This window comes from Eumetopias jubatus, unplaced genomic scaffold (assembly GCF_037043125.1).
Source record: "Eumetopias jubatus isolate StellerSeaLion01/CBP00866 unplaced genomic scaffold, mEumJub1_p1.0 scaffold_9, whole genome shotgun sequence".
NCBI classification, from domain to species: Eukaryota; Metazoa; Chordata; class Mammalia; order Carnivora; family Otariidae; genus Eumetopias; species Eumetopias jubatus.
Genome location: NW_028274815.1, coordinates 44,297,300 through 44,325,147, shown reverse-complemented (window position 1 = coordinate 44,325,147; position 27,848 = coordinate 44,297,300). Strand labels below are relative to the sequence as shown.

Below are 27,848 nucleotides of genomic sequence, written 5' to 3'. Positions count from 1 at the left end.
AATAGAAAGAGCCAAGACCCCCAAGGTGGCAGTGTGCTTGGCATGTTTGATCAAGAACAAAGAGACCAGTGTGCTTGCAGCTCAGAGAGAGAGGAGATATTTCAGAGATGAGATTGAGGGCTGGGTGTAAAGACTGTATTTTGCTCAGATATTTTAATCTATTGAAGGCTTTGAACAAAGACGTGAAAAAACCAAAGAATGGTTTTTTCTCAAAAAAACCATTTTGAGAATTACTGTCTGGGAAATATACAGCAGAGTGACAAAAGTAGGAGGGCGAATAGATAAAAGGATCTAATTATCCAGAGAGGGATTGGTGCTCTGATTAGAGGAGAGACAGTGGAGGTGTGGGCAGAAGTGCTTAGATTTGGGTTATATTTCCAAGGTTGAGCCAATGTATTCGATGTTAGGTTGTGAGACAGACAGGAGTCTGGGATGACCTTTGGACATGCTGAAGCGGTGAAATCACCTGGAACTCTTAAAAAACATAGCCTACACTCTCAGACTGGTTCTTGATTGGCTCTGCCTGCAGCTTCCTGACGGGTGTGATCCTGAAAACCCTACACAAATATCTTGGGTTTTAATAAACACAGTAGAGCTTTGCAAATTATAGGGTCTTGATTCAAACTGTGAACCCAAAAGAAAATCAAGAAAAGCTGCATCAGAAACTACATTGATGGAACTGGGTCCCCATCCTTTTTTAAAAGTACAAACAATATTATCTTTTTCTCAATGCTGCCCTCCCCAATCCAATTAGTACATTTGAACTGAAGTAGTGGAATTTCTCAAATAATTGAGCCATAACAAATCTGCAAATCATAATATTTTATAAAGAGCTATTTTGTTCAGCTTAAGCACATGTTAAACTTATAGTATTTTTTTCTGTCTTTGAAGACGTGTATAGTCCAATTCCATCGCTCTTCAAAATCCCTGATTCCTAAACTCTGCCATATTATATAATTTTTCCTATAGCACCCAATAAAACATTACCAAAAAGTTCAAGCATTCATCTTAAACTCTTAGTAATTATTTAAACATAGGGCTAAGGTTCTTTGTAAGCTCTCATTACCTTATTTAATGCTCTTGACAACCTAATGAAGTAGCTGTTATTTTTCCACTCCATTTTACAGATGAGAAAACTGAGGTTTCAAGAAACTTAATAACTTGCCCAATGTCATACAGATAGAGGCAGAATTCATGCACCAGTCCAAGTATCCCAGACTCCAGAGACCATGCTGTTAATCACTGCAACACTGCCCCCAGGCTCTTGTCCAAGGTGTATATACAGATTAGAGTCCAATCCTTCATGTAAGTAGTTAGTACAGTGCCTGGCCCCAAAGTAATTGCTTGGAAATGTTAGCTACTTCTGTACAGGTTCCATATCTCTCTAGTCACATTTCAGAGAGGAGTCATACTTGACTGCACACGGCCCTGGGGGTAACACATTACTGCAAGTGAATTCCTATACACTCTAGTGTGGTAGATCAGCCAAGCTGCTTTTTTTGTACTGGTATTTGGCATAAGTTAATCTTACTTACAGGTTTCATGAATCTTCATCTCCACAGCCTGCATCATTTATGCCTGCTCAAATTACTAAATGCCGTGGACTTTCAAGGTTGCTTGCAAATCGTAGATTCTAAAGATTTTAAATATTTCATGTCAAAGGTATACTGCGTTGCTTGAGTTAACTACCACACATAATGTAAACACTTCCAGGTTACATTTCTGTCTTTACGACATAGTCAGTATGCAAAGTGCATTTTCTGAAGTCAGTTCTTTTTCAGATGTAAGATGGACTGTTAATTTCCACAAAAACTTGGTTTCCTGGCATCTGGATAAAACCTTGTCCCACCATGACCTACCCCCAAATTTCATCCAAAGGTGAGTTAAGTACACTTAGAAGAAACATCCGGAAAAGAGAGGCCAGTTAACTATGTTGCCCATACCTAAGGAGATGAGGAAAAATAATCAATACTTAGCTTCTCTGTGCCAGATATTATTGTAATTTCCACATATTATCTCTCTTAGTCCTCTTAACAAGTAGGTGCTTTAATCATCAATATCATAGTTTTGCAGATTAGAAAACTGAGGCCCAAGGAAACTAAAAGCAGCCTGACCAAAGTCACCCAAATCACCAGCTGATGAGTAAGTGACAAAGACAGAATTCCCTCCTCCCACCCCTCTCTCTCCTTTTCTGTACATGTATGTGTATATATATATATATATATATATATATTTATTTATTTATTTATTTATTTATTTATTTATTTATTTATAGTTATTGGCCTTTTGCATTTATTAACAGTTTGTCCTCACCATAATAAAATCTTAACCCAGCACTATATTAATACTCTTTTAGTCTACTCTCCAAAGTGGAGAAAGAGTAGTATTATCATGTATTAGGAAGATTCTGAAGAACCTGGGGTCTGGGCCATGATTGTGGTGCTGCCAGATCAGACTTTGGAGGGTGATATTCATTGTCACTGCTGCAGATGGGTAGGAGATATTTGGTCTTTTGTTCTACTAAATAATGAGTTTTATTATTTCATCGTCCATGTAGGGAGTGACTGTTCTCGTGTGTGTGTGTGTGTGTGTGTGTGTGTGTGTGTGTGTGTGTGTGTTTTCTCCATAGTTATGTTTTCTGCAACTATTTAAGGTATGTATATTTAGTCCAGCTAACTCAGAGACTTTGCTGTGTAGTATAACCTTACATTATTAAGATCAGACCCCATCAGTGCAAAAAATGAAAAACTGAGCCCCGTTAAAAATGATGTGTTTTTTTTAATACCAAGAAGTTTTTAATTGCCCAGGAAAAAAACACTTTGATGCTCATGTGTTCAGTCTTTGTGAGCTCTGAGGGCTTTTTATATCACAAAACCTCCTGGCCAGCCTGGAGCCATAGTTTGAGAGGGATGATATGTTGGGGCATTGCTCTTTTGAACTAAAAACAAGTTTTCAGATTACTGTTACTCCATTAGCTTTAGAAGGTATGGAGTTTAACTGTACAGAGCCCTGTGGCCAGCCTGAGGCTCAGCATATATGTACTTTCAACCCTTACCTTAAAAATCAACACTGGGTGCTTTGCATCTGATGACTGGGATTTCTCTGACAGTATAATGATCTACCCTACGGTTGTGAGAATGATCAAATTACTGTAATTCCCTGACCCTCGTACTTTGCATCTAGCACCTCATCATTTAGGTCCTGTCCATCTCTGACATTCTGTATTCTAAGGACCTTTTGTGATTTCAGATTCTAGGAGAAGGGAAGACCCAAATAATTGTCCTGTTCTAGAATGCATTTGTGGTTGAAACTGGAATTTGGGGACTACAAAAAGAACATGTCACTACAATAGTTTACTGGTGCCCTCTTGACTCAAGTAAATATACAACTGAAGAAGCTTGGGGTATAGTTGGTGGCCAAGCTGTCTTGGAGCATAAAGTAACCAAAAATATGGATTCCATCATTACTTATCATACTCCCATGGCTTTTATCTGTGACCGATCCAGTGTCTGAAAGATAGGTTTGAATGGCTATTAATCAACTTGGTGATTATATAGGCGGGAACCAAAGAGAGGATAGAGGTCAATGCCTGCCACAGGGAAAAATCTTCATATTAGCTAAATTGTTTATGAGATAATTTATTTATATGAATTAAAAGCTTGCGTTTTTTTTTTTTTCTTTTTCTGCAGGCTTATTAGTGCCTGCTGGTGAAAGCCAATAGACGGGAATGGTGCCAAGGAACAGCAGGTGGTTTGGCATTCTATAGCATATCCCACTCCAATCTCCAAAAAGTATTCTCTGCCCCTCAGAGCCACTCTATCATGTATGAGTGTGTGGGTATGTATATTAGACATAGACACCCATTCTTTGATCTAAAGAACAAATTTTTTTTCCAATCATATGTAAGATACAATATGAGCCTCTTTAGGGAAAAAAAAAAGATGTTTTAATTGACCTTTAATACAAAATCAAAGTAAAAACTGCCTGTAATGCAAATGCACCTTCCAGAAATTTGCCCACTGCCATTTCCAACCAGATTGCTGCCCTCCTATTCAGACATTCTAGAGTTGCCATAGAGTGTGAATTTCACATATCCAAAGTACCTGGGAATTGAGTCAATATTTTCATATGCCAGTTGCCACCAAAATATAGTTTCTTACTTAGACTGACAGGTTGCTCTTTTCTATGCCAGAACAATAGGAGCCCATGATTTATCATTCTTAAATGTTTTCTTGGAAGACTGAAAACACAAACATATTTTTCCAAATCTCTAAAATGTCCTGAGTGAATGATTTCCTTACCAGGTTTATGTGGAAAGATCCAAGGCATCAGTCCCACCAGCTCCCTCACACACCCACGTAGTTTTTCTTATTTTTTTGTTTTCTTATTTTAAATTTTCTAAAAACGTTGGTTTGTAACTTAATTTCAAAACACAAGATGCTTTGATGTTGAAGCCTGTAATGTATGGGCAAAAATGCACTTCATTCAGACTGCCTGTATGAGGAATGGTGTTGCAGATTTTCTGTAAAATGTTATGACAGTTTCCACGTGGAGACAGAAGCTTAGAGGTTGTTAACGGCAGTGGGGCAGGAGAATTTCCTATGGATCAGTAGTTTTGCAAGCTAAAAATAGGCAGTGATTTGACCGATCTCACTGTAACACCCAGCTAAGAAGGCTGTTTTGATCCCATAATCAAGTAGCTCAAAAAGTCAAGTCTTTTCAAGTAGACACCTTCAAGTATCTGTTACATGGAGCTTAAAAACAACAACAACACCCAAATTTGCAATTTACATTCAAATTGGTATACTTTTCACATGCCCAAAGACGCCAGGCAGGTCTTTGTCCCCATCAGAGGACCCTAACATCTTAGCCTTATACCCATCTGGGGAAGAAACTCGGGTGGACCCCCCACTGCCCCCTATGGAGGGTGAATCATCCCTGCCCAGGTAAAATACGGAGTTGACAAAGACATTGCCAGACTCTCATTGAAGGGGCAGTCAGGAATTGAGGACAGGTCCCATTCTTGCAGAGGAAACTGGAAATACAGTTAGGAACAGTGCAAGAGGTGTGGTTCAGGCTGCCATGGCAAGGTCAGAAGCTCAGGGAGGCAGGAGAAGGAAGACTGAAGGGTTCGTACTGGTGGAAATTGGGAAGGGGAAGGTTTAATGGACAGGAAGGCAGGAAATCTGGTTGCCTCCACTAACTGTTCTACCTGACACAGCTCAGAATCATAATCATAAGTTGGAATCTTGCTATTTCTTTGCCCTTGAATTTTGCCTTGAGGACCATTTCCCCCTCTCATTGACTTCATACACTCTGTTTGACCTCTGTTATTTATCCCCATGGTCCTCCTATCACCAGAAATCCTTTAAATAGGCATCAAATATATCTGTAGGTTTTAGTGCCTTGTATATCTACAAATACTGGTTATATTATTGCCCATTACTTCCCCTGATTCTTTTTTTTTTTTTTTTTTTTTGAGGGGGGGAGGAACCTAATATCCAGTGAATTCTCTTTGTTTGGTTTTTGCCTGGAATTTTGAGAGTAACAATTGCTTTTCTCAAAAGGAAAACAAGTCAGCCTTTGTCCCAGTTGCTTCACTAGAGTTTTGGAGGAAGAGCTTCTGCTCAAATACCATCAATAAATGGCTGCCGCAGAATTCTGAATAGTTTCTCACGGTCAGAAAGTACCAATGACATTTGTACAAGTGATTTTCTTGCCCTGAAAAGTCCAAGTATAAATCCACAAGGAGAGTATTGAAACTTATATTTCTTCAGCCTGTCTTGGAGAACTTCACTGTGAAGTGACTATTTCCATTACAACTTTTCCTCCAAGGGGGAAGTCAGTTAAGTGAGATTTTCATTTTCACAAAGTCGCTTGTCATTTCCTAGCCACAATAACTTATTAAGTTATCTTCCACTATAGCTTTCAAAGGACTTAACTCTTTGTTCAAAGAAACTTACGATTTTGCAGAAACTTAATGCACTAGTAGCTGTTACAGTGGTGTACTTGGGATTGCATAACATTCTGAAATAACATGTGGGTGATCATGATTTTAAAAGAGCTGATCTCCTCTGAGTGAAATTTTGTACATGCATAGAGGTTATGAAGATCGAAGTGTTTAATGAAGAAAATATAATTACAGTAGGGTTTCTTGACCTCTTCGCTATTGACATTTTATGCTCATAAATCTTTGTTGTGAGAGGGTTTCCTGTGCATTGTAGGATGTTTAGCAGCATCCCTGGACTCTGCCCACCAGATGCCAGTAGTACCTTGTCCTCTAGTTCTGACAACCAAAAATGCTACAGAAATCACCATAGATCCCCTAAGGGACAAACTAGTCCTTAGTCAAGATAACTTCTGTGTAATCTTGAAGGAAAATAAATATGTATATCATAAATGTAATTGTGTACATTTAGTGCTCCTTACCTACACTGGTTAGTTTGTAATATACATTATTTTATCTGAATAAAATGACCAGATGACAAAAGAAATAGGTTGAAGGTCTATTTCTTAATTATAATTACCTCTGAAATCGCTGTTACTCAAAACTCTCACGAATTTCTCTCCCCATAAGTAAGTTGGTGAAAACTTGTCCCCAGATGATTTCCCTGTGATCTTTAATGTTTCCTAAACTCTCAATGCCTAAAGAATGTTTTAATAGCCTGAAATTACTTCTAGAAGGGGGCACTTAACTGTTGTTCAAATAGAAACACCTCATTAGGATTCTCTCGCTGATTTCTTTTCACTAAGGCAGCTGGCTGAAACTGAAGCTCTGATGAAAAAGGACAGGTATGGGTATTAGAGGAGAAGGTAGGTAGATAATAACGTGCTCGGAGAGATGCGCACAAAAAATATGGGAGATGACAAGGATGACAAGGGCCACTCTCTTCCATGTCACAGTAAGCTTTAGGACTAGTTATTAAATAAGACTGTGGGGCAGATATCAAACATGCTCAATAAACACTTATTATTTGAGAGTTAAATTTGGGTTGGAATTCCCCAGATTGGCCTGGTCTCAATCTGCCTTGGTTGTGTTTCTATTACTTTCTTAAAAAGGGAAAAACACTCCACAAACTCTCATGCAATTAATAGCTTTCCTTAGTGCTCTGATGTATCCAAACTTGCTATCTCTGAGCCTTCACTCCTGCCATTTGCTCAGGCAAATATTTGGTTATAGAAAACAACCAAAGGGGCTGACATGATGAAAGTAATGTTTTGGATGGTTACTTTGAATCAACTTTATTCTTCTTTCATGCTAACATATGGATAAAGTTTCAAATGTCACAGCATTCAACTTCCTAAAAACTATTTGCCTCCAAATTACCCTGTCAAAGGCAGTCCAGAAGGGGCATAATTAGTAAGAAGTCAGTGCTTATATTTGCCTAGTCTATTTATTTAGTTGGCAATTTTTTTCCTGGCATTTATTCCAAATCTATTTGATAAAATGGACAATCCTAAGGTATAGGCACTGTATTCATTTGCTAGGGCTGCCATAACAAAATACTACAACTTGAGTGGCTTAAACAACAGAAATTTATTTTCTCCCAGTTCTGGGGGCTGGAGGTACAAGAGGAAAGTGCTGGTAGGTTTGGTTTCTCCTGAAGCTTCTCTCATGGGCTTGCAGATGGCTACCTACTCGTGTCCTCAGATGGTCTTTCCTCTATGTGTGCATCCCTGGTGTTTCCTTGTGTGCCTAAATTTCCTCTTCTTATATGGACACCAGTCAGATTGGTTCAGGGCTCACTCTACCAGTAACTTAATCATTTCTTTAAGGGCCCTCTCCCCAAATATAGCCACAGTCTGAGGTAGTAGAGGTTAGGGCTTCAACATATGAATTTGGGGGACATAATTCAGTCCATAAAAGATACCATTTGGCTTTCTTTATGAGAAAAAAAGGGTAGAAATATTCACTTTCCTATCTGTTTTGAAGGATTTATGCTTCAATTTTTACTTGTTGTTTAAGCCAATAATTGCATACCTCAGAGGTGAATTTTCTAGTGCTCTCAGTTATCACTAATTCTTTTTTCTTTGGCAGATATTTTTACACATTAAGAAAAATCCTCCTTAACCTTTCCAAGCATAGAGCAAGCCTGACTGCCTTAAGAAGTTCCTCTAGCACTTAAGTCTGATTCGGGCTATGGTGGTCAGTCATGACATTCTTGGTATTCTTCATAATGTCCATTTCTTATGTATTGGAGAGAGATTCATGTGAGGTCTTCACTCTGCTGTAATTTATTTGCCAACACCTGTATTTTTTCCTCTCAGGATTCATCACTAACTGCTAACCCATGAAGCCACTATATGCTTCCCCCTGCCATCACACACTTCTTACCCATCCATGTTAAGGTACTCAACTTGCAATCTGAGAGATCTCCTCTGAAGGTATGTGCTAAACAGCTACAAACCCACACAAGTCCCAGCTGGCTGAAAGGGCTCACAGAGAGGTGAAGGGTGGGTATTGCACTGACCACTGCTTCCTATCCTCCGTCGGGGAGTATCACTCCCTAGCCTGAGCATCTGCCATTCTCTGATCCAGCCTGTTGCCACTGCTGCTTGAGGTATATATATATTTTAAAAATCCCTTTCTGCTTTTGATAATAAAGTATTCACTGAAAATTATATGAGTGAACACAGTAGGGGTGGGAATTGAGGACAATAATGATATTGAATATATCATGCAATTATGAGCTAGACTCTTCCAAGTCTAAATAATTCCTTGACTACTTTAGGGCCTGTTGCCAGCTTCATCAACTACAACCAGGGTATCTTATTATAACTAGTGATTTACCTTAGCAACGAATGCAGTAAGGAAAAATTCATCGTCAATTTATTTTTCTTTCTACCAAAGCATTTTAATGTTAAGATATTTGTAAAAAAGGTGGAAATTATATGAATAAATGAAGCATTGTATGCAGCTGTGCTTGACAATAACATCTAGTGTTTGTATGGCATTTTAATATTTTATATTTTTAAATTTTTCAAAAAACCTTTCATCAATATGCATTTGATTCTTGGAACAGTCCAGTGAGGAAGATAAGGCAAATTGCTTTCCCAAGAGATGCCACACTGCTAGTCGGTAACAGACGAGTTTATATAGTCAAATTTCCACCATTCTAAATTCATTTCCATTCAGACAGTATTAACTGAGCACCTACTATGTACCAGATACTGTTCTGAACATGTGAGATGTGTTCGTGAACAAAACAGAAATCTCCTCCCTTGGGAAATTTAATTCTAATTGTAGAAGACAGACAATAAATGATAGACAAAATCAATATGTGACTTATTTACTAATTAGAAAGTGGCAAGTGCTATGGAAGGAGCAGATGCTGAACAGTAATGGAGATTAGGGGTGGGGGTTGCAATTTTAATTTGAATTGTCAGAAGAGGCTAACGTGAGAAAATGACAGTTGAGCAAAGTCTGGAAAAGAGTGGGTGTGGTGTTTAGTAATGTATCCACTGCGCCTTCCTTCCATTTGGACATTGGTCATATCAGAATTACCCAAACAGCCTGCAAATATTTTCTTAGAAGCCTTAACAATCATAGAGTGATTAAAAAGAACAATGGGCATCAGCACTCCTAAAACACGGCAACGTGGAGCTCGGGGAAAGCCAATCCTCTTCTCCCAGAGTCCTGGTAAATAGGAAATGGCAATGTCTTTTTTTTTTTTTTTTTTGGTCCAACTTTATTGAGGAATAATTGACAAATAGAATTGAGTATATTTAAAATGTACAGTGTGATGGATATACATACACATTGTGGAATGATTACCAAGATCAACATAATAAACACATTCATCACCTCATATAGTTAACTTTTTTTTTTAGTGAGAACACTTAAAATCTACTCTCAGCAACTTTCAAGTATACAATACCATATTATTAAGTATAGTCAGCATGTTGTACATTAGATCCTCAGAACTTACCCTGTAACTGAAACTTTGTGCCCCATCTTCCCCTCCCCCCAGTCCCTGGCAACCACCATTCTGTTCTCTGTTTCTATGAAATTGGCTTTTTTAGATTCCACATGTAAGTGATGCCATGTAGTTTATGTCTTTCCCTGATTGGCTTATTACTCTTAGTATAATGTTTTCTAGTTTTATCCATGTTATTGCAAATGGGAGAATTCCCTTCTCTTGTATAGCTGAATAACATATATACATTATATATATATATACACACACACACACACACACACACACACACTTCTAAACACATACATTTTCTTTATTCATTCATCAAAGGTCACTCAGGTTGTTTCCATGTCTTGGGTATTGTGAATAATGATGCAATGAACATTGAGGTGCAGCTATGTCTTTGAGATACCGATTCCATTTCTCTCAGATATATACCCAGAGTGGGATTGCTAGGTCATATTAGGTTATATTCTTAACTTTTGGGGGAAACTCCATACTGTTTTCCGTAGTGGCTGTATCACTTTATACTCACACTAGCAGTATACAAGTATTCCCTTTCTTCCACATCCTCTCCAGCACTTATCTCTTGCCTTTTTGATAATAGCCACTCTAACAGGTGGGGGATTATATCTCATTGTGGATTTGATTTGCATTTCCCTGGTGATGAGTGATGTTGAGCACCTTTTCATTTACCTGTTGATCATTTTTATATCTTCTTTGGAAAAATATTTGTTCAGGTCCTTAATTCATTTTAAAAAATTTATTTGATGATTTGTTTTCTTCTATTAAGTTGTATGAGTTCCTTTATATATTTTGGATGTTAACCCCTTACCAGATAGATGGTTGCAAATGTTTTCTCCCCATTCTATAGGTTGCCTTTTCAAGTTACTGATTGTTTCCTTTACAGTGCAAAAGCTTTTCAGCCAATATAGTTCTGCTTGTTTATTTTAGCCTTTGTTGCCTGCACATCTGGTGTCTTATCCAAGGAATCAGTGCCAAGACCAATGTCAAGGAGCTTTTTCCTTATGTTTTCTTCTAGGAGTTATATGGTTTCAGGTCTTACATTGAAGTCTTTAATCCACTTCAAGATAGTTTTTGTGACTGTTGTAAGATAAGTGTCCAAGTTTCATTGTTTTGCTTGTGGATATCTAGTTTTCCCAACACCATTTATTGAAGAAACTATCCTTTTCCCATTGCATGTTTTGGCACCCTTATAAAAAATTAGTTGATGTTATATGCATGGATTGGTGTTTATTTCTGGGTTCTCTGTTCTGTTCCACTGGTCCACGTATCAGGGGGAGTGGCAGGCAGAGAGAGAGGTTGAACTTTGTAAATTTTTTTTTTTTTTTTGCTTTTAGTGAAAAGCAATAAAGTCATATGATTTTATCCTTCATTCTGTTAATGTGTATCACATTTATTGATCTGCGTATGTTGAACCTCCCTTGCATCACAGGGATGAATTCCATTTTATCATTGCCTTTTTAGGACAGGCACTTTTCAACTTTTTATGGAGATCGTGTGTTTAAAGAAATGAGAGATGTTTCTATCAATACTGAATTCATGGCCATCATGGGCTGATTGACTTTCCTTATAAGATGCCCACATGAATATTTGGGCATAAGACTGCTCACATATTAATAGAAAGTTAGTACTTCTCTTTGTCCCTATGATTATTCCTTAAGGGCTTTATTATATGCCATTGAAGACCTAGCTCCTTACTGTTGATGAGGGATAAAGAAGGGAAAATAGAACTTCAAAAGGGTAGTTAGGTGCCTACTCTGAGCAGCAAAAAGGACACTTTGGTTAATTTGTGATCTAAATGCTATTAAACTGTATCTGATATCCCTTAGAGGAGGGCCTTTTATCCTGTGATCTCACATTCTATCTTGTGATCTCAAATTACTTCACAAGGTAGGGTAGAACAGGCTGGGCAACCCCATGGTAATAAATAACCCTCATTGTCAGTGGCTTAGAATAGCATAGATCTAATTTTCCTTCCTACTACATGTCCATCAAGAGTTCTAGGCTTATTTGGGAGCCCCTGCTCCTTTTTGTCATCCTTACTCCAGGACTCAGACTGATAGAGGGGCCGGTATTTGTGGCTGAAACATGCCAGTATTTGTAGCTGAGGGGAAAGTAATGCTTCCACTTGGAAGTGGCGCATGCTTACCCTAGCATTCTGTCGACTAAAGAAAGTTTATCTGGACAGACCTATTTTTAAGTACTTACAGAATTAAATCCTCTCCTGTAACTGGAAGGAGAGAGAGCCAGAATATTTGTGACCTGTATAAGAATTAGCACAATGGGTACCATTTTGAAACTTCTATATATCTTGAGACTTTAAAAAAAAATTATTGGAGAAGTTGCTTTTTGTTTTTTTGGTGAAGTGTTCTTTTTGCTGCTCTGGCTGGATACCTGATTCTTCTTGTAAAGTTCTCATTTTTCAGGGAAGAGAAAGGAGGACCAATTTGTTCCAAGATTTGGAGTTAAAGAGATGAAATTGAAGATCAACACAGATGGGAAAGACAGTTTTATTGAGAGTACACTCAATATGCATTAATGATGAACTGATTTTTCTCAGAAGCTTGTGTTTGTTTGAAAAAAGGAGTCTTATTTTTTTTTTTTTTTAAGATTTTATTTGTTTATTTGACAGAGAGAGAGAGAGCACAAGCAGGGGGAGCAACAGGCAGAGGGAGAGGGAGAAGCAGGCTCCTCTCTGAGCAGGGACCCCGATGCAGGGCTCAATTCCAGGACCCTGGGATCATGACCTGAGCTGAAGGCAGACGTTTAACCAACTGAGCCACCCAGGCACCCCAAAAGAGTCTTATTTTTCAGTGATAAAACTTTTAAAAAATTACAACTCTCTACCACAGACAACACTTTGTTCAAAAGTCTCCATGACTTCTGTGATGAAATTCCAAGGTATTGGGATCTGTGGCTTCTAAGAAGGGCTTATGTGGGTAGAAAATTTTGACAAATACTACAGGTTAGATGAGTGATGGGCTTATTTAAGAAATGGAGACAGAACTGGGAGGCCAAATGGGTGTCAAAGATCATACAGGAAATAAGTTGAGACTAAGGATCAGAAAAGATAAAAGAGGGGGCGCCTGGGTGGCTCAGTCAGTTAAGCATCTGCTTTCAGCTCAGGTCATAATCCCAGGGTCCTGGGATAGAGCCCGCAATCGGCTCCCTGCTCAGCAGGGGATTTGCTTCTCCCTCTCCGCCTGATGCTCTCTCTGCTTGTGCTCTATCTCCCTCTGTCAAATAAATAAATAAAAATCTTTAAAAAGAAATAAATAAACTCAGGCCTTTAAGGAAGTTCCAAAAATAAATATTTTTTGAAAATGACTGAATCCTCAATCTGCAATGACAATGAGAAGTGGTTTATATTTGTACTTATAACCTGAATATGAGTGACCTTTCTTAATCTAGCTCTAAGACCAGTCTCTATAGGGGTTACATATCCCCAAAGAAGGATAGGTCTGGCTCAGAAAGCTTTGGAGAATAGCATGGATCTAAACTGAAGTTTTAACTGTGGATAGATAAGGCCGAGAAAGGGCTTATATAGCCAAATTTGCCTTAAAAATTCTCTTTCATAATCTCTTCCTTTCCTCACATTTCCGTCTTTTGTGCTACCACTCTAGTCTCTGATAATATAGCCTATTGAGTGACCAGTGGCAGGTGTAGAATTCCAATTGCCTAGTTTGAATCTTGGTTCTAACACTTGTTAGATGGGCTGTCCCTAAATTACTTAAACTCTGTAGATAGTTTGCTCATCTAGAGAATAAAAATAATGATGGGGTGCTTGTGAAGGTGAGTAGCTTATATGTAACAAACATAGAGAAGGACCTGGCACATACCAGGTTCTTATGAAGTATTAGCTCCTATTATATTCTGAACCCCAGTCCTTACAAACTTCTTCCCCACTTCCCCTACTTCTCTCTTCTGAGCCTCTGTATCTTTATTTCCACCTTCCACTTATCCATGGCTTCTTCATTTCTTCATCTTTGCCTATCACTGCATCTCCATATTGAAGCAGCTTATCTCCCCAGGAAATGGAGGAGGGGGAAAGGCAGTAAATACCTATACTTAATGGCATGCTTTGTCTCCATTACACATCCAACAAACTCTAAAGGCTATTTGGTGGCGTATATGACCAATTTACATTTCCTTCTTAACTAGAAACTTCTAAGATCCTCACTCAGTATGTCGAAAGTTATGTCTACCCAGGATTTTGACAAGCCCATGAAATCTCCCTTAGGCCACCCTAGCCAAATTCTCAATTCTTCATTCAGGGTTCTAACTGATAATCATTGAGAAGTTGTAGTCGAAACTTGTGCTTGATCAGTTTTCTTCACCTTATTTGGTATACCATTGGCTCCCTTTCAATATGATGCTAATGATAATTAACAGCCAATTATTGAGTTTTGGGTACATGGTAGATCTTATGCTTGGCGTTTTTCATGCAGTATTGCATTTAATCTTTGTAACAAACCCTATGAGGTAGGTAGTAGTTCCCCAGGAATAGGGAAACCAATGATAGGTCAAGTAACTCATCTAAAGTTACACCCCCACTAAGTAGTAGAATCAGATTTTATTTTAGTTTATTATTTATTTTTGAAGATTTATTTATTTATTGGGGGGGAGCATGAGAGCACAAGCGGGAGGGGCAGAGGAGGAGGGAAAGAGAATCTCAAGCAGTCTCTGTGCTGAGCGCAGAGCCCAAAGCAGGACTCGGTCTCACGACCGTGAGATCACCACCTGAGCCAAAACCAAGAGTTGGACTGTGCCACCCAGGTGCCCCAAATTTTAAACCCAGGTCATACCTGAATTGGAAACCACTTCCAACATATCTCCTTGTTTCTTTGCAAAGTAAGAAAATGATTGCATGATACTCTAGCATCTTGATTCTCTATCCTAAGTTTTTCCTGACAGCTACCATGCTGTGAAGTCAGTGTTCTCTGCATGCTAGTGTGGCAGGTGGTTGACTTTATCTCTCTTTGACAGGCAAAGTTTTCTCTGATGTGGAGTTGGAACTGAAAACACATTTCCCTAGTGAGGAGACATGTGGACACTATTTCAGTTTCTGTGCAATACCACTGAACTGCCTGAATTCAATTTTCAAAGCCATCTTTTACTGGTTGTGTGACTTTGGGCAAGCTATTTTATCTCATTGTGTCTCTAGTTCCTCACCTGAAATATGGAGATAAGTAGTATTGGCTTCATAGCTTTTTGTGAGGACTAAGTGGAGAATATTGTGTAAATTCATGGAACTATTTTTGGTGACTAGTAAGTGTGCTATAAATGTTATCACCATCATCATCACCATCATCATTGCTATTACTATTTCTCATATTCTTCTTGATATTGTTGTGGTTAATCTCAAAGCTGTAGCTTAGAGTTACATATGTCCTAAGTTATATCACCAGCCAGAGAATGAGCCAGGGCCAGGAAGCATAAAAACTATTGCTGATTAAGGACAAAAGAGCAACACCAGTCTTGCCAGCAGTCCTCAGGGAGGAAGATGGAATTATCCCTCTCCTGCATCTTTCTGCCTGAAGACCTCAGAAAATTGACTCCAGGAAGACTAGTAGTCTGCAGAAAAAATGGTTCATAAATATGACAAAAGTTACTTGTTTACTTCTCTAAAATAAACGCACATGTCTATGTGGTCCATCCTTGCATGTGTCTTCCCCTCATCCACCCACAGCCCAAGCCTCAGCCTTTTTTGCCATACTCCCAGAGGCCCTGTTTGTGGAACAGTATGGTGATGTGGTCCATGGGTATTAATGAGCTCATCTGTCACAGCTCCCAATTAATTGATGTACACTTTTCTGGAGTAGGGCAGAGGGCTGGGTCAATAGAGGTTAGTGTCTTGTTTGTTTTTTCACCTAGCCATTTGAGCACACAGGAAGCCTCTGTCAGAATTATAGGACTATAGTATAAATGCTAAATATTTCAAACCAGCCATGAACCATGTAGTGACTTCTCATAACTTGCTGTCCTTCAACACACACACTAGGCCCCACCACACTGTGGAACCTGACTGTATCTTGCTCTTGCTTCTTAATATCTGCACTTCTCCTGTTTCCAGGGAGCTCCTATGTACCATCCTCTTGGGATACAAGGATGATTTGTTGGTATTAGAATTCCAAACCATGAATCCTCTGTTTTTTTTTTTTTTCTTCTCCATTTTCTGTCTGTTAAATGGAGATCCTAACACCTTCCCCTCCTCTGGAAGACAGGAGAAGAATTTAATGAATTTAAGTCTTTGAACCTATCCCCTTGCCAAACAAAACACAACGGTGAGTGGCTTCAGAGAAAGAGCCAGACAAGGGCTCACATCATCTTTGCCATCATCCACATCTTATTTTCTCCCATTAATTAGTCTCCAGATATCTCAGAACAGAAAACAGAGTGACCTTAGCTCTGACAGAGTCAAAATTTTCCATTTCTGTCTATCCCTGGCACCTTCTGTAATAGCCACCTGAGGCTGCCAGTGAGAGAGGCCCGCAGTAAGGGACTGAAGCTCACACTGTTTCTTTTACCTGTTCACTTGTTTTAATCTGCCTTTGGGATCTGCAACTGGGGGAAAGGTGAATTTGTAGCCCAGAAGCATTATTAACCGCATGGAATAATGGAAACAGAGTTCACTTAATCGTGCCTTGGGCCTGTGTGTACACAAGTCATGTTTGTTAGTGTCGATTCAGAGAAACATCACCTGCTTTTATAAGATCGCAAGACAGTAATGGAAGCTGAACAAACCTTCAGCCCAGTGTGTAGGTTGGTTTTAGAATGGAGAACAAGATGTAATTTTCTATGCATAATAAGATTAATTCAAACTGACAATGTGAGGAAATTAATTTTTCAGGTTGCCATTCATTTCTTTTCTCTATCAGTCAATCAACAAATATTTATTGAGCACCATCTATGAGCTTCCCCTTGAAAAGGAAAGAGAATAAGCATAAGTCATGACCTTGCTTTTACCATTTGCTATTTACTTGGAGAAACAAAGCCAACATCCATGGTGTCATAGAAAGAACTCTTAACTTGGTATCAGGAGACTTGTGGTCTTGTCAGTTTGTTGAGTAGTATAGTATGTGGTTAAATGAATATATCCTGAAATTGGGCTCTCAGAGCTATAAAATCAGGCATTGTTATTAACCAGCAGTAGAACCTTAGAAAAATTCCTCACTTCGTATTAGTTTTCTCATCTGTGACAATGAAGTTAATAGTAGAGCCCAACTCAAAGAGCGGTTGAGGCCTTAGAGTTAAAACTTGACTAGCATCACATTTAGGACACATTGAGTATGAGATATTATTAGTTTGATATTTGAGAGCCTTTGAAAGTCTCTAGGAAAGGAAAGGGACCTGAAATGTGCTGTGTGCTTCCTGTGCCTCCAACACCACATGGGGGCACATCACATATGCGTTTTTATACATCCTCACAAATGCCTTGTGAAGTTGGTAAGGGAGATTTGAAAATGTTAAAATAGCTTCATAAGGTCTTCTATCTGGTGAAGGACAAAGCTGGGGTTCAAACTCTGATATCTCAACCCAAAGCCTATCCACTTTCTACCACCCCAAAACCATTCTGAGATTCAGCTTCCCCTTGTCAGGAGACTTTTGAGTGGATTAGAAGGTTCCTGAGTTCAGCTCTAAATTTTATGATTCCTAGTCATCTGACTTTTTAATGAAACTTGATTTTAGGTTAAGGGAGATTCGAGTGGGAGAATTCAGAGACATTTTTTGGAGGTAGTAGTACCTGAAGAAACAGTAAAATTTGGCTGTGTGGAAAAGAGGAGAGAGAGTATTTTAGGGAGACATAAACACTAGAGCAGTGGTGGAATGCTAACAGAGATAGGTAGGGTTAATTAAAAAGTTGTCCCTACTTGCTGCTACTGAGGAAAAGTAGGAGACAAGGCTGTACTCCTTCTTAGGCTATCCTTTATGGGATCTTTAGCAGCATCTCTAGCCTACACTCAATAGATACCAGTAGCACTCCACCCTGCCCCAGTTTTGACAACCAAAAGTATATCTAGACAGTGTCCAGTGTCCGTGGGAGTGGGGGGGGGGAATCACTCCTGATTGAGAACTATTGCCTTAGCCTTATCCTTTAGGTTATAATCAGAGTAGGGAAATTAACTTCATCATCTGTGAGTTTAATTTGCTACTGTGTGCTTATATTTACCTAACTTACCTCTCAAACTACTGTGTATAAGAATCACCTGGGGGAGCATGGTAAACTATGGATTTTTTCTCCCCCAGTTGAAAACTTGGTGCAATGGCTCTGGATTAGAACCCAAGAATTTGATTTTTTAACTAGCCCCTGTTTCTGTCATCTACCCCAGGTGATCTGATATAGTCCAGAGAACCCATTTTGGAAAAACACTGACCCAGTTGTTATCGTCAGAGTCAGCCTTGTCCCTGCTGGTATGGTAGAAAGCCTTGGGAAGCAGTAATTAAGAATTTAAACCTTTACTTCTTTATTTACTTGGGATTTTATAGTGATCTGGTGAAGTCAGATGCCCTGGTTTCAAAGCCTGGCTTTCTCAAACTTGCAGGATGGGTGGCCTTAGGTGAGTCACTCATCATTTCTGTGCCTTTGCTTCCTCATCGGTAAAATGGGGAATATTGTTAGCACCTGCATCGTAAGTTGGCATTACATGTGAGTGGATACATGAAAAGACTCTTATAATTGCTCCTGCACAAAGTGTTCAATAAATGTTTAGAGGTAGTGACAAAGGTTAATTAAAACTAAGAAGTGTGGAATGTTGCCATTGCAGCATCGCTAGGGCATTCTTGACCTTTTCTTAGAATCTGTGTTGCACTTAGGACAGGATTTTCTATCTTTAGAGCTCCTGAGAGTCACTTGGGAAGTTTGCAAAATGCATGCTCCCAAGGCACCCCCACCCCAACCAAGACAGTCTAATTCAGTATGTTTTAAATGAGGTGTAGGAATCTGCATTTCTATAAAGCTATTCAGGTGGGTATGATTCAACTGAGGCAAAGGTAAAGACCAGCTAGAAACACATTGTCTTGGAGGGAATAGTTTGTACTATGTAAAAATTTGACCTACTCACTGCATTGTCCTACTCAGGGTGATAGAAATATTCTGAGACACAATCTTTAAGGCTGTTTTCCAATGAACGCCCCATATAGTCGTGTCTAAAAAACATGGTATGATTTTTGTTTTGTTTTGTTTTAATATTTATCAAGCATTCTCTTTAGCTTCTAATTTTCTTTGATTTACTTGGAAACTTTTACCAAATTAATTGATTGGAGTCTAAAAAAAAAAGTATGTGAGGACTTTTAAAAGGGAAGGAAGAAGATACATTGGAAAGGATACCATGTAGATGTAAAGCCTTTTCAGCAGGACATTTCAACAAGTTGGTATTTGAACTTGAGAAAATTACTTTTTAGAAATTCTAAAGGCAGCACAGATCCCTTAACAAGCAAGAATCCAGTCATATGAAATTCTAAAGCCCTGTCAATACACATTTTCATTTTGTCTTTATTCCTATTTTTTGGTGAAAATAAAAATTTTTGAATAGAAAATAATTTCCTACTTGGATTCGTTCAGGGGAGGTTCTTTTTGCTTGTTTAAGAAAAAAGGCAAATGTATTCTGATTGTACCAACTTCCTTAACATGTACTAAAAAATCTCTGGCTTTTTTCCCCATAAATATGGTGAGAATTGTGACCATCATGAATTTGTTCATGATCAAAATCAAAGACATTGCTGAAAATAGGAAGAAGTTAAGTGTTCTTCCAGTTAAATGGTTTATCTTATTTCTGTGCCTTGTGCCATTTTATTGTTTTAAGTTTATATTCAGCAATAAGAGTAAGTTCACCATATTCTCAGTTTCATCCTCATTCACCTGCAATCTGAAAATTTTCAAATAGTCCAGAAAATGTAACTATTACTGTTTCTGAGAAGCTTCCAGCAAAATTGAAAAGTCAGTAAAGTTTGCTTTTAATTCCTGTGTTTCGCCTAGCCTGTGTGTTTCTGAATCCTGACTACACATCACCATCACTCAGAGAACTTCAAAAAATCCAAGCCTGGGTCCCATACCTAGAGATTCTGACTCAGCTGCTCTGGGATGGGGCTTGAACATGAGCCAGGTCAAAGATGCCCAGGTGATGCTAATGTGCAGCCAGGATTGAGAGCCCTTGCTGAAATATTTGCATACATCCCTTTTTTGCTCTTTTTTTTTTTCCTACTTGCCTGTCCTGGGACTAATTTTTATAGGGTCATGCTCTTAGTAGGCAAGGTGCTGACAAGGATCATTGCATCCCAGGGGCCTTTGGATTTAACAGGGTCTCCAAAAAACCAGGAACCCCAATAATGATGCTAAAATTATAGACTGATGGGTCAGCAGTGCTTTCATTTCCCATCTTCTTTCCTTCCCTCCCCCTTTCTCTCTCTGACTTCTTTCCTTCCATTGATTTTTTTAAAAGCAGTTCTTAAGGGCTTTACGCTCCAAGTTCCAAATTCCTACCAGGTGTTTGATCATCTACCTATAGAGCTGAGGCTAGGCCTTATGCTTTTCTAAGACTTAGTCCTGCTTATCCCAAACATTGATGATTTTGGTTTGAACATTTAGTCTGGAATCAAACATTTGAACATTTAGTTTGATTAGCCACCCACAATGAAGTTTTCAAGTCGGTAGAAGCCTGCTTAAGGACTCAGAATACTTAAAAACAAAATAAAACTCTTGTGGGTCTTTTTTGTATTGCAACAGTAATATCTGTTCATTGCAAAAACATTAGAAACTACAGATAAGTGAGAAAAAACAAACCAGAAATCACCTGTGACCCTTCTGTGTGGCCATACACTTCAGGTTATCTCTGACTTTCTTTGTCCATGTTCTTTGTTTCCAAATAGCTTCCTATACTTAAAATAAAGCCTCTAACTGAGGCAGGAACATACAGGATTTTTTACTAACTTTGTACTTGTGCAGTGAAGGCTCATATTTTCTTGAACTTCAGACACTAGAATGACTGTAGAATTTATCTGGTGATCAGTAAAGTTAGAGTCTCAGAGAGATTAGGAGCTTAAAGCAGGACTGGTCAGTGACAGATCTAGATATAAAGCCTAGGGTCACTCAGTTCTAGAGGCCATGTGCCCTACCCTGCACTATGACCTTGACGTGCAAGCAAGTAAAAGGTTGTCAGTTTCACCCAGTTCTGCTAATGGTAAATGATGCTTCTAAAAGTATTTATGGTTGCATCTACACATGGTAGGAGAAATGACTTAGGATTCACTATATTATTGGCCTGAGCTGAGAAACAAAGTGTCTGTGGCTGAATTTCCTGGATATTTTGGAGGAAAAATAGATTGATTATTCAGGTATGGGGAGGTATATATGTCTTCTCTTCTCAATGCAGAGCTATGATGTTGGAAATGTACATACACATTAGTCACAGAAACAATAGTATTGAAGCCAACATGTCACAAACCTTGATTTGCAGAGCACTGTTTTGTGAAATATTAATAGATATTTTATAGAAAACCCTGGATTAAACCATTTTAAACAGATTCCATAATTATAGGAATCTATTTAATATTTTTATTATAAATCTTTATGTGATACAGAGTATGCAGATTTCCTAGTTATATCAAAAACAGTTTTGTTTTGTTTTTTTCTTCTTAAGGGCACATGTATTAACATCTTGATAAACTACTATTGTGGCCAACAGTTTAGAACATGCTGGCTTAGTGTAGTTAGGCTTTGTATATTGGGAACAAGGGACCACCAAGAGAACATCTAAAGGATTAAGATGTGCTGGTACCATAGGGTTAATGTGTAGTAATTTAGGGAACAAAAGCATTTTTTCTCAAGGGATTCTTCTTAGAGCAATTATCCTTGTCTGGAGTTATTCCCCTTAACCCTCCAACTGCATCCTTTTTATTTTATTCATATCTTTTCTGAAAGTCCTAACTTTTAAAAAGCAGATGTCATACCTACTTTTTTTGAAAAGCCAACAGAAGAGACATTTTTCAGATGCTTCCTTGTATCTCCAGATTTCCAGGCTAGACAGTCTTAAAAAATTTTCAGAGGTGTCCAAAGTAATCAAAGTCTTCTGCTAAGGGCACTTGTTGGTGGCAGATCTGTATTAGTCTATGGTTTATGGTGATTAAAATTTGATATAGCACAGGTAAATCAATAGAATCACAGGACTGGATGGTAATTTGCAGCAATGGAACTTGAGAGGAGCATTTCTATTTCTGTTTTATAGGCTTTGTGTCTATTTGTCCTACCCAAGTCTTCATTAATAGTCTCCTGACCATTAAAGTGTCAATGTTAAAAAAAAAAAAAAAGTATTTTCCCCCTTCCCACTTTGGAAGAAATATATGCATCCCACTTATCTTTCTCTGAAAACATTTGGGGCATTGTCCTTCGCATGGCCTTCTCACCCTCCTGTGTTATTTAGTGTCACTGTGAATAGATGTGTAGAAGGTGTGACCTCACACCCGCAGTGCACAGCAATTGCTCCCATTGTCTTATTTGACTGGACCTAGCTCCATCTGAAGACACTGAGTTCTGAGAATCACTGCACAGGGCTCATATATAATCCAAGACCTTAATATATGATCCAGCCCTTTAATTCAGAACTCCTGCTCTCTTGGATTGGGCAGTAACCCAAATTCTATTTGAGTAAAATATCTGATATAATTATAGGATGTGGGAAAATGATTGGGATCTTATTTGTGAATTAAGTAAAATCTAGACAAAATCAGGTTTTATTCAAATTTAAGAATTATATATTCCTTCGTGCTAATGTTAGTTTCCTCAGTCCAGCAATTATTCTTAGATGGAAAAAAAAGTTTCCATGTATATGTAAATCAACATGCACCAGATTAGATTTCAGTTAAACATAAAAGAGGATGGCAAAAAATGGAATTTGGGCATGGACAAAATCCGGAGATCCAGAATATGAGAGTAGTTATATACCAAAGCATATTCAATATATGGCTAATTATAACAATATTTACACTGTATTTGGTACTTACTATGTTCCAGGTAGTATATTAAGAAGGCAACAACTCATCCCATCAGATATCACAGATACTTGTATTAGTTTGCTAGGATGAGTGTAACAATTACCACAGAATGGGTGACTTAATAGCAGAAATTTGTTTTTTCCACAGTTCTGGAGGCTAGAGTCTAAGGTCAAGGTGTCATCCGGGCTGGTTTCTTCTTAGGCCTCTGTCCTTGGCTTGTAGATGTCCATCCTCTCGTTTTATCTTCATACGGTCTTTCCTCTTTTTGTGTCTGTGTCCTAATCTCCACTACTAACAGAGGAAACCAGTCAAATTGGATCAGAGTCCATTTTACATTAATTACTTCTTCAAAACCCCATCCCTAAAAATGGTTACATTCTGAAGTTTTGTGCGGGTTTGAGATTCAACATACAAATTTTGGGGGATACACTCCTGCTCATAACAAATGCCATTATTTCCCTTTTTATAGTTGACACAGCTAAACTTTAGTTATATTCCTTGCCCATTGTCATACCGTGAATACACAATATAATCAGGATTTAAAACTAAGTTTATTTAATTCCAGAGCCTGCTCACAGCCACTGTGATGTGCTCTGGACCACAGCTCATCCATCCATTCATTTAGTCAACAAGTATCTGTCAAGGGTCTCCTCTTTGCCAGGCTTTGTGCTCGGTATTATAAACATTGTTGAGTAAAACAGATGATCCCTTCTCTTGAGGTACTGGTGATCATCCAGTCAGCTATGCACTCAGTGGCCTTAAACCCACTGGTCAATAAAGTTCCGTCTGTTTCCCAAATCATTCAGGTCTCAGAGGGATGATTGCCAAAATGGGAGGGGTCCTCTAGGCAGCTCTCACATATTAGCATCTCAGGCATCCCGAGTCATAGACTTTACCTTGGATTCGGGCTACTTTCCTCACAAGTGCACAGAGAAAGGAAGGGTGGAACTGGCGGTACTGGGTGGTCCTTGCAGAGTGGGCTGGGGAAATCCAACTTAGACAAAACATTCTGGAAGGGTCAAAAGTTCAAACCATCAAGTTTGATCAGAGCAGATTTGGGTTTGCATTGAAGGGATTTGAATTTATCTCTGGATGGTGGAATTAGGGTCATGGGGACCCAACATCCTGGGATATGATAAGAATCTGTCTTTTAGATCAGGGAGATTTGTTCTTGGGATAGGAAAAGCTCATCCTATCTTTTGGGAATGTGTAAGCTGGAATGAAACCAGAGCATGAGGGTCTGGGAAATGATGAGGTGAAGGTGTGAGGTTGGTCCTATTCCTGATGGAGCTGGAATTGAAACTGAGCACCTGGGGTCTATTTAAAGGCCAAGAAGGCAGGGCACCTGGGTGGCTCAGATGGTTGAGCGTCTGCCTTCAGCTCAGGTCATGATCCCAGGGTCCTGGGATCGAGTCCCACATCAGGCTCCCTGCTCAGTGGGAAGCCTGCTTCTCCCTCTGCCTCTCTCTCTCTCTCTCTCTCTCTGACTCTCATGAATAAATAAATAAAACATTAAAAAAAAAAAAAAAAAGGCCAAGAAGGCAGACTGGCTACAGTCAATGAGTATTAGTAAGGGGCTGTTGCCTAATGTTCCTGTGGGCCCTGTGGGCTACATTCACAGCAGATAGTAAGCACAGGGGTATCAAATGGATTTCCCATTTGAATACTGGTGAGGTTGGATTTCCTAACATACCCTTTGCCCAACTTTTCCTGGCTCAGGGTCTGTGCAAGGTTGAGAAGGCTGAGCACATGTCATCACTGGCCTTAGCTGGATATGGCCAAAGCTGGTAGGGACATATGGTGGGGGGTGTGGGGATGAGGAGGTGGGTCAGGAAGGTCAGTCGGAAAGCAGCACATTGATTTGCAGTATTGGTGCAGGTCTTCACTGTGGAGGCAGTCAGTGGGTGGTTCTAATATAGTGCCTTTAAAACAAGCATTCTCTGCTGACTTTAGCAGTGGTTTCAGGATGAGTGAGTTTCCCATGTGTGAGCTGTGCTCGGTTAATTCTGTTTGGGTACACAGAGGTTGTTAAAACAAACAAACAAACAAAACAGGAAAACAAGACAGAGAAGAAAAACCATCACAGAGCTAGCTACTTGCTTAAATAGGAAACCCTCCAGAACATATCTCGGTTGGGGGGCATCACAAGTTCTCACAAAACAGGAGTTGTGTAGGAGAATGTGAGGACAGACAGGGTAACTTAAAAGAATGTAATTTCAGTCAGAATGATTTAATCCTCTGACCTCTGACCAAAAGATATGTTTCTATTCTCCACCCCCATATTTTCCTTGACGGTGATTTCCACTGTATGCCGAGCTTTTGTGTAATGAAATAATACCCATTCTGTGGGCACTGTTACCAGCTGTCCTAGCTCCTGTAGGAACTTTCCTTGACTGGAATAATAATAAATCATTTCAATCATTTAGAAATTAGCTGCACAATTGTCAAAGCTCTGGCTTCTATTAACGTGCTGATGGAGTGAAAAGGAAGGGGAAAGAGGGAGAGAGAAAAACATACCGAGCCACCTTCGCACTGGCAAGGGAGGCTGTGTGAGAACAAAGGTGAAGGCACGTAGTTTACTGTTATCTGGTATAACTGTTCTTTATCTTAAAATATTACAATTAACTTGATTGAGGATCTTTATCCACATTGGGAGAGGATCAAATAAACGAAAAGAGGGGCTGAGTAGGCTATCAGAGGAAGATAGATTTTTGCCTCAGGGTAGGGAAGAGCTTTCCTTGAAAGGGAGGGAGTAGGAGCCGCTCTGGCTCTCCTGAGAGGCGGCAGCGCAGAGCTCACCTCGGGGAGCTCTGGGGTCAGACTGTCCAGGTGTCACTTAGCAGGTCCCCAACCACTCCACATCTTCCAAGTGTGCAGAGCAGGGAAACAGGGCCCAAGCTTCAGGTGTGGCTTTGCAGATTGAAGGAGACAATATTGTGCCTGGCACGTGGTAATAGTCAGCTACTTAATATTATTATTCATGAGTACTTTGTCCTTGGAGATGTTCCAATGCTGGGGGTTTTTTAAAGCCCTCTTCAGTTCAGAGATTGGGTCTTTCAGTTCTGCCAGGGAGATGAGGAGACAGATGAGCAGAACCGCTGAGGCTGACTGAGGGCAAGCTCCCAGGGCAGTGAGGCCCTCCTTATTAGTTGTGCAGGGCAGCGTTGCGGCACACTTGGTCTCCCCAGGTCCCCATTGGCAGCCTCTCAGACAGTGTGCTGAGCTGACATATGATATGGGGCCAGCCCTGGACGTTTGATCATTGTCAGCCTCCCAGCAGAGTCTTTGCCCTGAGCACAGATTGGCAGGCGGGCAGTTGGTACTTTCCTCTCTGATGATGGGCTAGCTGTGGGACGGCCTGGAGCCAAAGGTCAGAAGGAAAAGAAGGAAGCTGGGAAATCTAATCAGAGGATGTTCCTGCTGGAAGGGGGCCTGGAGTCCATTGGAGCTCAGCCTCCTCTTTTCACAGATGAGGAGCCAGAAGCTCAGAAAAGGGAGCATCAGCAGAGGCCACAACCCTGGTGAGCTGTAGAGCTTACTCCAAAAGACAAGGCTTTCTTCCAGATTAGCAGTTACTCTGGCTCAGCTCACTGGCTGTCATGCCTGGCAAAAGGACAGTCAAAATGGTCAGGTGGAGTGTTGAGGTGGCAGGGTTTTACGAGGCAGCCTCCTTACACCTGTAAATGAAATCAGAGTACTACAATGCTATATTCAATATGCTTCCATCAAAAAGGTAAACTTCCTGTGTAAGTCTGGGTGGGACCCCTCAGGTAGGGGCAGTAAAAAAGACATAAAGAGAAGGTGTTAGCGAGTTAGTAATTGCAGGGTCATCTCCATCAAGATGGTTGGGAAGGACTGTGCAGAACCAGTGTAAGAGGCTAGGGAAGCAGATTTAGTAAGAATGATTTTGTTGGGGAGATTAGGAGACAGCGATTTGAAACCAGCATCTGAGTTTGCAGGGGATTAGGACTCTGCAAAACTGCAAGTTGCTGGACTTGTGTGTGCCCCATGCCTTTAGCTCACTTGATCTTTTGTACCTCGTAACCCCTCTTCCATATCTTCCTGGGAAGAAGTGGACTCTGACAAGATGCTGTCTTCATTAAAGTGAGGAAAATAATATGATAGATGAATTCGCACTAAAGTGGTGGTGGCTAATGTGTACTGTCCATGTGATCTTTGAATTTTAAATTAGAAATTAAAGGAAAGGCCATTACGTCCCATTGAGCGGCGGATCTCCAAGGGCAGAATATCGGACAAGGGGAGGAGGAATTATGCGGCTAGAAACACACTACATGCCAATTTTGGTTCTAAGTGCACTGATGCATTTTAGTCTCATGAAACCTGTCTTTACCTAAAGCACAGAGTGGCTGTGTGATGTGAGGAAGGTCACATGACTAGAAAGAGAAGTTTGGAACAAAACCCAAACAGGCTGGCTCAAGGAGTTCTTACTGGCCTTTTTACTATACAGTACTTATGTGAACAGTTACTTTCTTATTTACAACATACTTTTCCTGAGGGCCATGAGGATTTTGATTTGAAGAGAGAGTGCCTTATGTCTAAGGACAGTTATGGGTACTGAGTTTCTAACTTATACCATAGGTCAGAAGCTGGACACCTGAGCCAATTGAGACATTCTGCCCTGCAGAATGGGTCGTAGACTGATGTTTCTATATGTAATAGGTTATTTATTTATTTAGGTTTATTTATTTATTTATTTATTTAAGCATCTCTTTTCACTGTGGCCACTTTAGTACCCCCTGGACTTTTTTTTTTTTTTAAGATTTTATTTATTTATTTGTCAGAGAGAGAGAGAGCACGCAAAGCACGGGGAGAGGCAGGCAGAGGGAGAAGCAGGCTCCCCGCTCAGCGAGGAGCCTGACGCGGGACTCCATCCCAGGAACCTGGGATCATGATCTGAGC

General features: G+C 39.6%; 1 protein-coding gene across 6 annotated transcripts in view; it reads left to right on the top strand.

Annotated features, from left to right (window-relative positions):
- The window catches only part of CTNNA2 (catenin alpha 2), a 944,211-nt gene that overhangs the window by 721,281 nt on the left and 195,082 nt on the right, over positions 1-27,848 (top strand). The window lies entirely within an intron of this gene.